This window comes from Rhipicephalus microplus, chromosome 8 (genome assembly GCF_043290135.1).
Source record: "Rhipicephalus microplus isolate Deutch F79 chromosome 8, USDA_Rmic, whole genome shotgun sequence".
Taxonomy (NCBI): domain Eukaryota; kingdom Metazoa; phylum Arthropoda; class Arachnida; order Ixodida; family Ixodidae; genus Rhipicephalus; species Rhipicephalus microplus.
In genome coordinates, this window is record NC_134707.1 from 28,136,769 (window position 1) to 28,152,558 (window position 15,790).

The window sequence follows — 15,790 nt, forward strand, 5'->3', positions numbered from 1 at the left end:
GAGCATTTGCCACTCGCAGCAGTCATAGTAATCATGTACTGTTAACACAACAATACGCAGACCGACAAGAAATAAAATTAGGGAACAAAGTAATCTCTTGTCGTGAAACAAATAATAAACCCCCGAAACGCCGGAAATCCTCTAGAACCTCGTAAAGATATTTTTAGACTCCACAGTATTGCCACTGGTGATCAAAAGATTGGCGTTTGGTGATCATAAGCTTGTGCAAAGCGCTTATTTTCTTGTGTACTGAATGGGAAGCATTTCTTTACATACTGCAAGCACTATTGGTATCTATCTATCTATCTATCTATCTATCTATCTATCTATCTATCTATCTATCTATCTATCTATCTATCTATCTATCTATCTATCTATCTATCTATCTATCTATCTATCTATCTATCTATCTATCTATCTATCTATCTATCTATCTATCTATCTATCTATCTATCTATCTATCTATCTATCTGTCTGTCTGTCTGTCTGTCTGTCTGTCTGTCTGTCTGTCTGTCTGTCTGTCTGTCTGTCTGTCTGTCTGTCTGTCTGTCTGTCTGTCTGTCTGTCTGTCTATCTATCTATCTATCTATCTATCTATCTATCTATCTATCTATCTATCTATCTATCTATCTATCTATCTATCTATCTATCTGTCTATCTGTCTGTCTGTCTGTCTGTCTGTCTGTCTGTCTGTCTGTCTGTCTGTCTGTCTGTCTGTCTGTCTGTCTGTCTGTCTGTCTATCTATCTATCTATCTATCTATCTATCTATCTATCTATCTATCTATCTATCTATCTATCTATCTATCTATCTATCTATCAATCAATCTATCTATCTATCTATCTATCTATCTATCTATCTATCTATCTATCTATCTATCTATCTATCTATCTATCCGTCTACATCTGGATGTTCTCATGATCACCCTCTCAACTTGGGGTACACCAAAATTAGTATTGGAAGGTGAGATGGTTTGACGAATATGACGCGCTAGTCATGACAAAAATAATGTCACAATCTCGTCACGTACGTCGTCAAACACTTAGCAAAAAACAGTGGAACATACCCGGGGGTAGGCATGTGCCACTGGTATGCGGTTCTGTGCCACAGCTAATACACATGTTATTACCTTAAATACACATGTCATTACTTCGAATTCCGGTAAACTGCTTGAGCATGTCATTCACAATCATATAACGGAATATCTTGAGTCAAATAACCTACTCTCGAACATTCAACATGGCTTTCGTCGTGGTTTGACCACACTAACACAACCGTGGTCGAATTTGCGCATAACATATCCAGCAATCTTGACATTGCCAATCAGATTGACGCGTTATTCATAGACTTTTCCAAGGCCTTCGATACCGTTATACACAATAAGCTTCTAAGTAAAGTTGATGCTATTATAAGCAACCCTCGATTAACCAACTGGATAGCTAGTTTTCCTAAATCTCGATCTCAATATGTGTCATTCCACTCGACTTCGTCCTCAACTGTCGATGTAACTTCGGGTGTTCCACAGGGATCCGTTCTAGGACCTTTATTATCTTTAATATTTATAAATGACCTTCCGAACAATTTGAAGTCTCAGGTCCGTCTTTATGCCGATGACTGCGTCTTATATCAAGTAATTTCTTCTCCTAGAGATCATGCCTTACTTCAGGATTCCTTCACCAGCTTTTGCACATGGTGCAGGCTTTGGCAGATGCGCATTAACTTTCAGAAAACTGTAGTGGTATCATTCCCTAACAGCCGTTCTTCATTGATGCATGATTGCACTTCCGAGAACACAATAATTCCCCGGGCACACGAGTATAAATACCTTGGGGTTATTTTATCACACAACTTTCATTGGTCGTGGCATATTGATTACATCACATCCAAAGTACTGAAAAAATTAGGTTACCTGCGTCGTACGTCATCTAAATCTCCGAAATGCACCAAGTTACTCTTGTATAAAACGCTCATACGCCCTATACTGGAATATGCTTCATGTGTCTGGAACCCGTATATAACATGCGACGTCAACAAAATTGAATCTGTTCAAAGGAAGGCGGTTCGTTTCAGTTGCCATCGCTACGATCACAACTTTTCACCATCAGCAATGACTTCCTTGAAACTCCCTCTCCTATTTACCAGACGGGATACCAATTCTTTGAAGCTATTGCATTCATTTCTTCACTAATCTTGTCGACTATCTTCAGAATGATTACATCTCATATGCTGATACTCTTTCAACTAGACGTTACCACAGCCTCAACTTAAAGCCTTTCTTTCCACATACGAACATTTTCAAGAACAGTTTTTTTCCTAGAGTTATTGAAATGTGGAATGACTTACCCGGTAGTATTCGTAAACTATCGTTGTCGGAATTTGTAGACGCACTGTTATAATAAATCTTTTTTTATGTCAACCTTGTAATCAGTGTATTTTGTTCATGTAAGTGAACCCCACTCCTGCGATAGCCCTGTATTGGGCTGCAGTTTTTGGAAATAAATACTAAATAAATAAACACATATCTACCCAGCAATGGCGAGAACACACACGAGTAACTTAATAGCTGCCATAGGCAACCTTGGCCTAGCGAAGGGAAGAATAAAAGTCAGTGTTCTAGCAGGAATCAAATCTTAGCATTCTGCGTGGCAATGAAATATTCTAAAACAGAACCACACCAGTTCGGATATACTTTTCAAATAGACCCTAATGTTCCTGTAACGTCAACGGTGGTTGCAGTACTGGTTATCCAAATTTTATGAACAATACATATGTACACCTGCAATACAGACGTCATGTCAGGTTAACGTAAATATTAGTTAGGTGTCCTCCGCTGATGTTCATTTCTGTAGCAGTGTTGAGGGCTACCATCCTCGCGCGAATCTTTGCAAACACCAGCGCTTCATACAAGCTTACCGCTTCTGTTATTGATAATATTCATGGGGCTGTTAGCATCGTTACGCTACTGTAAACAACTGCTGATGTAAAACACATGCGGTAGTTTAACGTATGTTTGTGCGTAGATTTGTACAAATATTTGGCACCACTTCTTAACGTCTCATTCAATACAAAAATTAAACACATTCATCTTCCATCTGCATCTTCAAATAACATTGATTCCCAAGGTACGTGGGATATGTCGAATTTTTTTCGGTTTTTGAACAATTACTGTTACAGCATACCCAAGCAAATAGTGTTGCAGCCTATCCCAGCAAAATTTTAAAAGTTTTAACGTCTTCGACGTCTAAAAAAAATTCTGGGAACTGGAATTTTCGGACCCATATTGCCGAAGCAACATATTAGGAACAAAAGCAACCATGACGTACAACGCCGCGAAAGTAGAGTGGAGTATATCTGAGAGCACAAAGTACAGGAATATGTCGGATGTATAGAGACAGTGGAAAATCCTTGTAGGCCGTGCCTACCTAAAAATTGATAGGTTGGGTTTAACGTCCAAAAACAACCTTATGATTATGAGAGATGCTGTAGTGGTGGGCTCCGGAAATTTTGACCACCTGGGGTTCTTTAACGCGCCCCCAAATCTGAGCACACGGGCCTACAACATTTTCTCCTCTATCAAAAATGCAGCGTCAGCTGCCGGGATTCGATCCCGCGACCTGCGGGTGAGCAGCCGAGTACCTTAGCTTCTAGACCACCAACCGCGGCGGGGCACCTACCTAAAAGTCAGCTACAGGGACCCGGTTGGTAACGACTTCAACATTCTGTATATTTGAGCATCTGATGTTACCTTTGGCGTAGCTGGAACTGTGAAAAAAACTTTTTCTGTGGTTCAATGCCTTATTTTAGCTCTTTAAGCCCATAGAAATGGCCTACTGATGGCGATATTGGTGCATTCGAAGCCTTTACACATTTAGCTATCTGTGGAGACTCAGCGAAAGGGTTACAATTTGCTCTTGTACTTTTCAAAACTTTCATATAACAAATTTTAAACCGGTTTAATAATCACATTGCTGCTGTGCGTATAATTTTAGATATATTCTGATAATTTTTCTCGGAGCTTACACTAGCATGAAAATCCTGCTACCTAGGACTTGCTCAATGCAATTTATTCTGAAAATGGCAGTGTGCTATTCCACATCTTTTTTTTTTCTTCCCCCGCAATTAGTTTGTTAATTTTTTCTATTTTGCTCTCGGTGGTTGTCTTACAATTAGGAATGATTATTTCTCGTAATTGGTACGGAGCAGATTGGGCCTAGGAGAAGGTTTTACAGTGAGAAACAGTAAAAACCAACTATGCATTTTTGACATGCTTGGTAAAATCATTCAGAAATTAGGCAATGCATTTCCATTTCTTTATTAAATCTTCTGCCTAAATGCTGATGCCCACAATGTAAATTGTCGCTCAGTAAAAATTGTCGTTTCATAATGTCATATCAGTTATTTAAAGTTGAGTGTCCTATATGGCACAAAATTTAGAAGTAGATTTATAACAAGTAATAAGGAAGATGAAAAAAGAAAAAGCTTGAGAATGAAAAATTAAAGAAAAAATCAAAACTCGTGCAAAAAATCAAGTTGATTTTCGGACTCTTGTGCAGATGATTTCGTGATATTTTTAATCAAAATTCGTACGCTTATATAGTTGAACGATTAAGTTTTTGCAAAAAATATCTGCGCCTCTTGAGCGCTTTCAGAGAAGATTTTAAGTTAATTCGATAATAATATATGTATTTTTTATTGAACAAGTATTGGTCTGTGATGACAAATTGATGGCAAACGATGGCTCATGTTAGCTATGCTAAACAGCAACAACGTATTCGTTTAACCTAAACGCGAAGACCAAGTGCTTAGGCAAGTTGTCAGAAGAAACATTATGTCTTCGAAGCCCCCGTAGTGAGGTAGGTTACCAGCCTTTCACCGTTATCGGGCTCTGTATAGTCTCTTTTTGTTCTCGTACAGTCCGTCTTCTAAAATATTTTGCATCTCATTCTGGCTGTAATCAAATCGTGGCCTTCTGTTAGGTGCGTTTCACTTATCTGCCATGCTATCTTATGTTTTTCTAAATTTTGTTATTGTTTGTGCCACTTTGCTTTCTTATTTTGGTTTCATCTGTTATGTTTTTTTTTTGCCCACACCTCAAGTACTGTTCCTCGGGACCCTTAAGGTACTAATAAACAAAAACGAAATGAATTGTTCTCAGACGTAAGAACTTGAGGCAAAAATTCAACCGGAGAAGCAAATTATGCACTATGCTCATAGCCAGGAATGGCTCCAATGCCACTCAACAAGCTTCTTTTCTTCTTTTTCTGGAGAAATGGGACATTTTATGTTGCGGCCGTACCAAAAACATGTAAAAAGCAAGCACTGTCAAATTTATTCGCAATTTGATGTGTGCCAGACGGTTCTCCTGCTGCAGCTTGTAACAGAAAGCACCATCCCACACCTTAGAGAAAATGAACATATTTCATAGTATTTCCCAGAGGCTCCTTCTGGGCTGTGGCTTCGGCGGCGAGGCACATATATAGGACAAAGTTGACCGTGATCTTAGTAATGTAACTAGAATATTTAAAGTTGTACATATTTGTGCCACTCTTCGCTGCTTTTTGTGTCCAACCCAGCGACAGTTGACATTCTACAAAATGACATATTCAAAGCTCAAACAACCGTCACTTCAGTAATTTTTATAGCAACTCGGAAATGTGAAGCGGAGACTATTTGTGGCACTCGTCACTGCTTTTTGTTTCCAAGCCTGCAAAATTGAGATTTTAGAGGCTGAAGACATATGCAAAGCCTAAACAACCGTCTCTTATTCAGTAATGCTTTAATGTGTTAACAAACAAGTTCGCTAATAATTTTACTTTAGTTTCTTTCATGTTATTACGATTTTAGTTTTGCTCGGATGAATACGGTGTCCTGGCAAGAATTTAGGAATTATCAGAAGAGGAAATAAAAAAAAAAGCCAACAAAACAAGCGACCGTTCAAGTGGTTCGCACAATTGAACCTTATCTCAGCCAAAACATTACAAGAAGTTCAATCGCTAATCTCACGACACGAGTTCGAGGAAACATGACTTCGCTATGCAGCCTTTACAGGGCATTCCGCAGCAGGCGCGTCGCGTCCCACATACGCACGGATTTCCTTTAGAGGGCAACGGGTCGTCGAATTGAACGCTCAAACGGGTCACCCCGAAACATCGCTGTAATCGAACAATTGAAACGACAGCCCAGCACCCACAAAGAAGCCACCTGACCGACTCAGCTACAGGTCAAGTAGACTGGTACCTGTGGACACAACGTCCATCTCACTCCCTCTACGGCGGCCTATTTCTTTTATCTGCGCGGTATAGGCGCCGACTGTCTTTAGAGGTCAGTCAAACATCCGCACTGGCCGCATACAAAGCGTACCGGATAGTTTGAGCACACACGAACTGTCAATCACAAAATGGTCGTGCGGGATGCATCAGCCCCGACCAGACCGAACATACAACAAAGTGTCTGAAGGGACACTGGACGTTGTCGATATTTAAATGAAACGTCAATTCTTGGGAACAGTCGTCTCAACCGCCATCGTAAAAGCGAGGAGCGAAAATACATGTCTCTCATTTTAGCCTAGCATATATACATTAATCTGAACAAACGTGAAAATACAAATACTCGCACTACGAAGTCCCGAAACTTGGTTTGCCGAGTGGACGAAGCCGAACGGACGACTAACAAAGTGGAGGAAGTGTGGACGACTTTTTAACGACCTATCGAGATAAGAGAGTGCGGGCCACGAAACCAGATTTACACAAACTCCTATTTGGTAGTTTTGTTTTTAAGAAGGGCCATCCCATGTGGCGTTCCGGTGATATCACGGGGTCCTTCGTAGCGTTTTCCTTCGCGAGCCTTCACGAAAACAAGGTGACCCGTCCTGGAATGCGGACACGGATGCCTTAGATTCGACTGATGCCATGAAGAGAGAGCAATTCCTTTCCTTCTTTTTATTTGTTACGACATAATCAAAAAGGTTCTGGTTCTAGGATAAGATGCCTGTTGCTCATTTTCAGGACGGAAACGGGGAACCGTCATAATATGCTACACACCTGATATTTTAAAGGAAACGTGCCATCAGATATGAGAAACAAATACTCGAGCATGGAGAGCTTATGATACAGAAGCGGCCACAGCTCAGTAGAAGTACATTTCTCGAAGGATTGGCTGCATTCGACCGTTACCCAGTATGTAACACGTAGGTACATACACTTTTTGATGAGGTAAATTACGCCGTGGTGCATATTCTTGCACCATGGCGTATTGTATATTCTTGCACCATGGCATGGTGCATTGTGCAAATGAGTGCATATTCTTATTTTTTCACGGCCAGAAGGTAAGCAAACTTTGTACAAGACGAAGGGGAATTTCACGCTACTGTTCCTTCCTTCTTTATATATAATCGATGAAATCCTACTAAAACTGCCCTTTGTATATACACGATGATGATAGGAAAGGGAATCACATGGATATACACTTTCAATAGAGCAACACTTGCTTCGATGCTGCTACCTTTGTGACAATGCGCGGATTATATCAGGAATTAGGTGATCCCAACTAATGCGACACGCAACTAAAAGAGGCAACCCATAGCTTTTCGTACAAAGGCTATAGTTATGTAGCCCTGGTAACAGGATTGTTGCTATTTCCGTCATCCACTATAGTGCATCATCGTCTTATTTACTACCGAAATTAAACTATTCACGCTCTCGGCGATGTTCCTTTCGTTGCCGCATGGATATGTAACCGCTGCTCTTCATCGTTCAAGCTTATAATACCAGAGCAGATTAGCATAAGTGCGGGTCACTTGTTGTTTTAAACGTGTAAACCTGGTGAGCTGTGTACATTGTCGTAAATTTTAAAGTTTATTCACGCGTTGAAGTTCAACGACATTGACGGCCACGCACCGTCAAAAGCACAACTGTCTAAACACATCTGTGATTCGGTTTCATGGTGCCACACGGTAGCAAGGGGATGAAAACAAACAATCAAAATGGTCAAGATACCGGAACGCTCCTGTACATAGTAGTCAATCTACGAAAGCACAGTTGCTAATGGCAATACTTTTTTCGTTGTTGTTGTCCAAGAGGGAACTTCCGGCAACGAAATCCTTTATTAATGTGTCACATTAATAAAGGGGCACATTGGCGTAATAATAATAATAATAATAATAATAATAATAATAATAATAATAATAATAATAATAATAATAATAATAATAATAATAATAATAATAATATAAAGTGGGGTTTTACATCCTGAAAACACGATATAATAATGGGAGACACTATAGTAGAGAGCTCGAAAAATTTTACCCATCTGGTGTTTTTTTTAACGTGCACTGACAGTCATCGCAACTACACGTTGAAGGTTCATGACAAATTGTTCTCGACACGTGCCTATTTTCCTAACTAACAGCAATGTCTAGATAAGTGTCTTCAAACTATGAATGGTTAAGGTCAAGCTCCCAGAAAGAGCACTTAACACCATGTATTCTTCAGACAAACCCACACTGAATTGGTTGAGGCCCCTTTCCAAACTTTCTTGTCATGAAGCAGTGGGAAAGTATTATTTTACGTTTTTAAAGGCGCAAATATATACCATAGATGAAGTAGTTACTATAATCAAATCGTGCGCCAGATATGTACTGAGCTCTATGCAAATAAATTTCTTCTAATACCACTATAAAACTTCTTCCTCTGTATTTACATGAAAGAAACTATGCTGCCAGCAAATTGTCTTAATTGCTTCGTGAACAAGTTCTAGCTTTAACGTATGATCACATCTTTAAGCGAAATAGCTTCAAGAATGTCTTTGGAACTGTTTTCTACTCTGTACTATTTATTCGTGTGTCCTCTGTCGTGAAATTCGCCACCATTAACCTAGACAACCAGTCCACACTTCTGCACAGGCAAACTATCCTCAGCAATGTTCCTCGGCTTACAACCAATAATATTAACAACTGAGCTGTGCCACATAACGACTAGATGACTCATTAGTGGCACGCAAACATTCATAAAATAGTGGAAGAAAACTCCCATATTGCCACAGATGCTAGCATCAACACTTCGTACAGAATGAAGGCTAAGTCTTACTGGGTTGTACGCAACATTTTTAATAAGAACGGAATTTCGGAGAGTGACAGAGTCTTGAAAGAACACGTTTCGAGCCATCCAAATTTGGTTACAGTCACAAATGGTGCCCAACGTATTTTATTTGTATATGCTCTAAAGACACAGTCAATAATTTTCTTTTTTTTCTTCCTCGCTTGCATAGTTGTGGTGTCGCACAAAATCAGTGCTAAGCCTAAAACGCAGCGATCAAGAACTCCTCTCGTCCCGGACTTCACGCACCAACTGAACCTGAAGTAGAGAAAAATGATTGCATGCTAACCACGTGACAGCCAAAGACCTGGACAACGTCCCTCTCTATATTCTCGCAGGCCAGCTCGAGCGGAAGATGGCTAAACCAGGAAAACCTGTCGTCCGGCTTCAGAAAACTATTCATTACTATCCAGACGGCCGAAAACACCCGCCCAGCATGTCGTCTGCTTCCCCGGAGCCAGAATGCATCATTCCTCAGCTACAGAAAAATAAAAGTCTTAACTAAAGCCTCCCCCTGTGTTTCAAGCTTTTGAGGTGAACGAGAGAAAAAGCAAGTAGGGAAGCAAATGGTCGGTTGGGTAGGATCCGCAAGAAACGAGCGTGCAGGAAGCACGTCTAGGAAGTCATTCACTCCCAAGGTTGGCTCGCGCTGCACGTAATGACATGCAGTCGTTGCCTGGCGAGCAGCAGGTGTTGGTTCGCTGGGAGCCGAGAAATATTTCTGGGGGCTGCAGTGCAGAGGCGGGGGGGAGAACGAAGCTGAAATAGCAAGAAACACAGCCGGTCACCCGCCGGAGCAGCGTTTCCTGGGCGTGAACCTCCCGACTTGGCAATCGCCCCGGCACGCCATGCGTGACTCCGAGTTCAGAGAGTCTGTGACCCTGACTTGTGTGTGCCTTCACGTTTCAAGACCTGCCGAGGACACCAGGAAGGTTAGGGCTCGTGCACTTGGCCCCAGGGCACCGGCGCTCTTCTTCGTACGTGATCCTACCAGGCAGGAAGGAAATGCAAATTTGCCCACGACTTATAGGCGGGGCGATGCGCCTAGCCTCCTCTCGATGTAACGTGGTGCAATGTAAGAGGAGCCACTTCCTGCAGATTCTCATGCTTGAGTCTCTCTCCGATTCTTATTTTTCGAGCCGTTGTGCGCTGCTATGTTCCGCGAACCCCCCCCTCTCCCCCCCCCCTCTCCCCCCCCCAAAAGAAGGTGTTTACATATCTTTTTGGGTGTTGAAGTGTTGCATATAGAATGCTGTTTTCGCAGAAACTGCCCCGAAATGTTACACCGTGTCAAGCAAGCAGGACGCGATGTTGTTTCCAGGGTTTGGATATTTAAATGCTGGTGCATGAATAACAAGGGGACGAACTGTATGCGATGATATCTTATGTAAACTGGAAAAGCCTGTGCTCAAGTGAGCGTGCTGAACCCGAGTTTTGATTACCAGGGCGTCGCGTTAAAATACTTGCCCCCCTCCCCGACTCCTTCCCCTACCCTCCTTGTAAAGTTGCTGCACGTGACTCATTACGTCACCATGCCATTTATGCCACCTTAGCTCAGTAATGCCTTTCTTTAATGAGTGCTTTTACTACTGCAGCAAATTTCCTGTTCCTATTATGCAACGAATGCCTGAATGGGTATTACATATACATGAATAATTTCATAAGTTCCCTTCAATGGTAACCGATTCCCGACAGTTATATTGACCACAGAAGCACAAATTCCGTCGTTCTAAAGTGAGCATCACAGTCTGTGTGCTTCAGTGATGTGCTGGACATATGATTTGCTCGTTTTTGCAGTGTAAGCTTACAGCTTGCCTATGCAAAGAACCGAATACGATTGTGAACTGGAATTACGCAAAAAAAATGATCACGAAAAATACAGCACGGACAGGCGCAGGCCAACCACTAATGTTTATTAGAAGTAGCGAGGCCACTGGTTGACCTGCATGAACTCGAGGTTGATTGATTTGTGTTACCCCACTGCCAACCTGTTCTCATAACCGCGTGTCCTTGCTTTTTCTTAATGTGTGTATTTTTTTAGACTAAACCTCATTTGTTAGTCTGCGCCTGTCCGTGCTCTCTCTTGTTCAGCTTTTTTTGTGGAAATGCCGTCCACAATGCGATACGAACTCACCGAACGCTCGGTTCTTCTGATCTGAATAAGTTTTGTTGATATAGATAGAAGCTGACTTTAGTGCGCAGCAATGAACGGGCATTTGTACTTGCTCCCCGTAAGAACGAACACAGCAAGGAGTTAACCGAATCGTGGACGCTTGAACGCTGAGGCAAACCTTGTGCCACTCGTGACGAATCGCTGTTCGGTTTAAATTTCACTGACCTGGTTCCTAATTTAGACAAGCTCGCTACGGATTGCGAACTGTCGTCGTTTTTGTTGCCATTATTTTTTTGGTCAACTTTTGGACAGCGTTGAGCCACGTGCAGTGACTATTCGCAAATTGTTTTTTTTTTCTTGATAGTTGCAATTTGGCTGTTACTTGCTTACTTTTTTTAGTATTCGCTGCCGAGATTAGAACGCTTGAACACACACACACACACACACACACACACACACACACACACACACACACACACACACACACACACACACACACACACACACACACACACACACACACACACACACACACACACACACACACACACACACACACACACACACACACACACACACACACACACACAATTGGAGCAGCTTTTTCCTAACGGCGCCAAGTTGGAAGCTGCTGTGGAACTGCATGCATGGACAGGCTTTATTGCTTCTATTTCATTTTCTCCTTCTTGCTTCCTCTGTTTCTTTGACGTCCTCTTTCTGATCATTCTATGAGTTTCTCTAATTTTTATTTATCTATAATCTTCCTGTTTCTTTTTGTTTCGCTCTCTCTCTTTATTTCTCTCTCTCTCTCTTATAACTTTTATGTGCGGCTTGTGTTGTCGTGTTTCCGTAATCACAGAAGAACGAACGAATGAATGAGTACCTTATTGAAGAAAAGGACGACTCTTGGCCGCTGTGGGGGATGCGATGAGAAAGGGACAAGGGGCATAAAGGGTGAAAGAGCAGCTTCATGTCACACCTTCGCATTGCTCATGTGACCTCGCCAGCGACCTCTCCTGAGGCAACCTCTCAAACAGACCAGCTTGACTGTTCGTATCTGACTGTACCGTATCTGACTGTACCGTACCGTAGCTTTCTGTGCTCCGCGGTCTGACTTTATTGAATCCTGTAGAGTGGTCATGTCGGCTTCCAGCTGATGTTGAATAAGCCGTTTGCCTGTTGAGAGTGCCACGAATGTCTAAATAATCAGGTGTTCTATAAGTCTGCTCGGCAGAGCGCCGAAAAATTGCAACCGGACCGCAAAAAATACATTGTCGGATGCCACACGGGCATGTATGCTAAATTTCAAAGGTTGGTTCACACATCAAAAAGAAACTTTTTTTTTAACAAAGTGACGGCCAGCTCTGCATACACACCACACGTACTAGACAAATGGCAGCAAACTAACCGACCTTCAAGTGACTCTATTTAATGTTGATGATGCTCGTAGGATCATTGGCACCTACCCACTCTGGGAGATTGGCCAACAGTCGGGCGGATCATACATATTGAATTTATGATTAATAGTTAGTAAGATCTAAAATATTTTTGAGGTGATTTCTTTTACTGTAACGTTGATTATGAATAGGTGTAATTTTAAGTCACACTATTTTGTGTAATTTCCCAGAGACTGAAGATCTTTTGACTAGGAAGGCTGAATAAAGAATTGTTAGTAGTTCGTATACACCTACCAAATCTATTCGAGTCACATGTAAAGTTTTCGACAGTTTGAAAATATTCCTGGCCGAGTGCCCCAGCACAAAGACCCCAAATGACAGCAGAACGGCCGACGTAACCGGTAGACCACATTTCCGCAATATAATTTTGATACGTTTTCTGTGTAATGAAAAACGTTGGCAGCTCAACAAGAAGCGTTCGATAGTTTCGAGTTCTTTGCAATATGATCAATAAGGGGAGACCGCCAAACCCACTCTATGCACGTAAAAGATTTGGAATTCCACAACACATTCTGGTTATTGCAACTTCAGCTCGTTTTGCTGCACATCATTTACTGCTCCAAGGGAACAGTAGGTGCAAAAAGTCCGGTGATGAATCGAGACTTTGAGTAAACACCGATAATGCATACTTTCTGAACCTTTCCGCAGCAACAAACGCACTCTATTTATACGCAGTCATAGAAGTAACGCAGCGGTTTATATCATCAACACGACGCTTGAAGAACAAGAGTAAAAATACTTCTCCTTGGCGCGCGTTCAGTGGGTTACAGCTCGCTATGTCTGCGTTACCTCATGCGACAACAACCGCACAAATCACAGCCAGATCCACTCCGGGAAAGTTGAGGAAACAGCGGAGCTGACACGTGCTTTCTGCCTTTCTTCTTTCTTTTTTCGCGAGTAGTTCGCAAGAATTTTTTTTAGACTATGGATTAATGTGTCGCATCATTGCTGTTGATTAAATACTCTCGGCAAAGCTGTGGGGAGTGCCTTTCCACTATTGCAGACAGCTGTGCTATGTAGATGCAGATGTAGATCATAAATTTGTGGCTCACATCCACCATGGGGGATTGGCAAAGAATTGGGTTGCTTGACAAAAAGGAATATACATATTTAAATACTAGCGAAAAGAATCATAAGAGAAATAAAAATATTTGCAAATTATTTCTGACAGAAAAATTGCATGAATTAGTTCCCGTTTTCACTAAGAATTTTCGTAACTTCTTTTTTTTTCTATCACAGGCTGAGCACTTGAGATCCCACGCTACACGATGCTCATTCACGGGCACTCTCGATCCCCGTGGTGGCATTTCAGTGCCGCCGTTGTCCATTCAAGCCAACTACTCACTCAAGACACGTATTGCTATCGCAGCTTTGTTCGAACGCCAGCAGCATTGCAAGTGCTGCTTCTGTGCGTGACATGACCGCTTACAGCGCTCAGCGTCACGGTGGTCCGACGAAGAGTGAACATCCTCTAAAAAACCACGACAATGGTATACATGCTGACAAAGCCTTCTTCTAAGCCGCCGGCGTTCAACACTCTAAGTTCGGTATTCCCACTTCAATGCAACTCGCGACAATTTAGTATAGGCAACTAGTTGAACATTTCGATCACAAACTGCAGTCACTGAGTTCGAAAATCTCTGAAGTTAGGCGAGGCGATTTTTTTTTTATTTCCGTCAAGTTGCTTTGCCAGGACACATGTGTTACAGAAACAGCTGCGTAGAAAGCGATCGGCGATATTGTTGCCGAAGTTTGGGTTGAATGCAGCTGTTCTTAGAGTTGTGGTGTCGTCAATCACTGTTCATTCAACAGTGCTTGTCACAGCACAAAAGCAATGGAGCCGCAGCGCTTATTCATGCAAGAAGTGTTGGTCGCCTAACTAAATGCCTCCTAGCGAAGTTGTTGCAGCCTGCCAGTAGCTTCCTATTAGAGTCGCTCATGAGAAGTGGCACATAAAAGGAATCATTCATGCCGACTCAATGCGTAACCCAGACCTAGAGAACGAGATAAAAAAAACAGCAAGAAAGAGATCGACGTATCACACAACAGCATCGAATCAGCCAGCACGCGATGCATCCAGCACCGCTGCCGATTCAGTTATCCTCCTCACGCACTGCATGCTTCTGCGAGTCACGCATTTTTTTTTATTCTTATTCCTTCCTCCGTCCGGAAAAGAAGAATAAGGCGAAGAAGAAACAGCATCCGCGGAGCACCGTTCCCCAACGTGTTGCGCAAGCGGCCGGAAAAAAAACGTCCTCGATTCCAGGCGTCTTGTGGCGTTGTGTAAGGCAGAAAAAGCATGCTAGTAGGACTGAACACAACCCACCTCCTCTGTCCCCCTCCACTCGTCGAATGTATTGTAATCATTTAGCTTTTCTGTGTAGCCTCTCTTAAAGAGCATGTGTGTGTCTTTTTTTTCCTTCTGGCTGGTAGCTGTACCGTCTTCACAAGATGGCCAGTCCGCAGGATCTTCACTTATGCTCTTTGCAAGTTTTTATGACTCATTCGGTGCCTTCTTTCTGTTTTGCCTTCTCCTTCCCCTTATTCATAGAATATTATCACCTTCCCAGTTGTTGAAGATGAGAGAGAGAGAAGTAATTCTTTCTTATGCATCTCTATATTAGTCCTTTACATCGAACATTCAACTCCCACGGCTGTGATGGAAGACCTCGCGCTGACATGCACCCGGCGACCGCCCGTTTCCGCGCTTTCTTCGTCATCGTCCCTGCGGGGAATCGGTCTTCACGTGTTCCAGTAGCCTACCCATGCACCCTCTTTCCTGCACAAACACACCCCTGTTGTCGGGGGGGGGGGGCGAAACTCTGCCAACGCAGACAGTGCATCGCACCGTTAAACTCAAACCAAACAAACACATGAAACTGGAGGACGACTTGGGCAGAGCACGGAGGGACGGTGGTGGAGGTCGAAGTGGACGTGGCAACAATACACAAAAGGTGCTCGTCTGCCACGACCAGCGTGGTATGAGAGGAGAAAGAGGGGATCCTTCCTCCGCTGTTCAATACCGTCGACCTCGCAGCCCCCACGTGTGAAGGAAAAACGCTGTGCGAACTGCGGATGCGAGGCGAGACCGGCCTTCAGAGGAGGAAAGGACGTCTCAGACGTGAGCTG

General features: G+C 42.6%; 1 protein-coding gene across 1 annotated transcript in view; it reads right to left on the minus strand.

The window, feature by feature from the left end:
- The window catches only part of LOC119165280 (uncharacterized), a 96,277-nt gene that overhangs the window by 36,700 nt on the left and 43,787 nt on the right, over positions 1-15,790 (minus strand). The gene's annotated exons all lie outside the window — the stretch shown is intronic.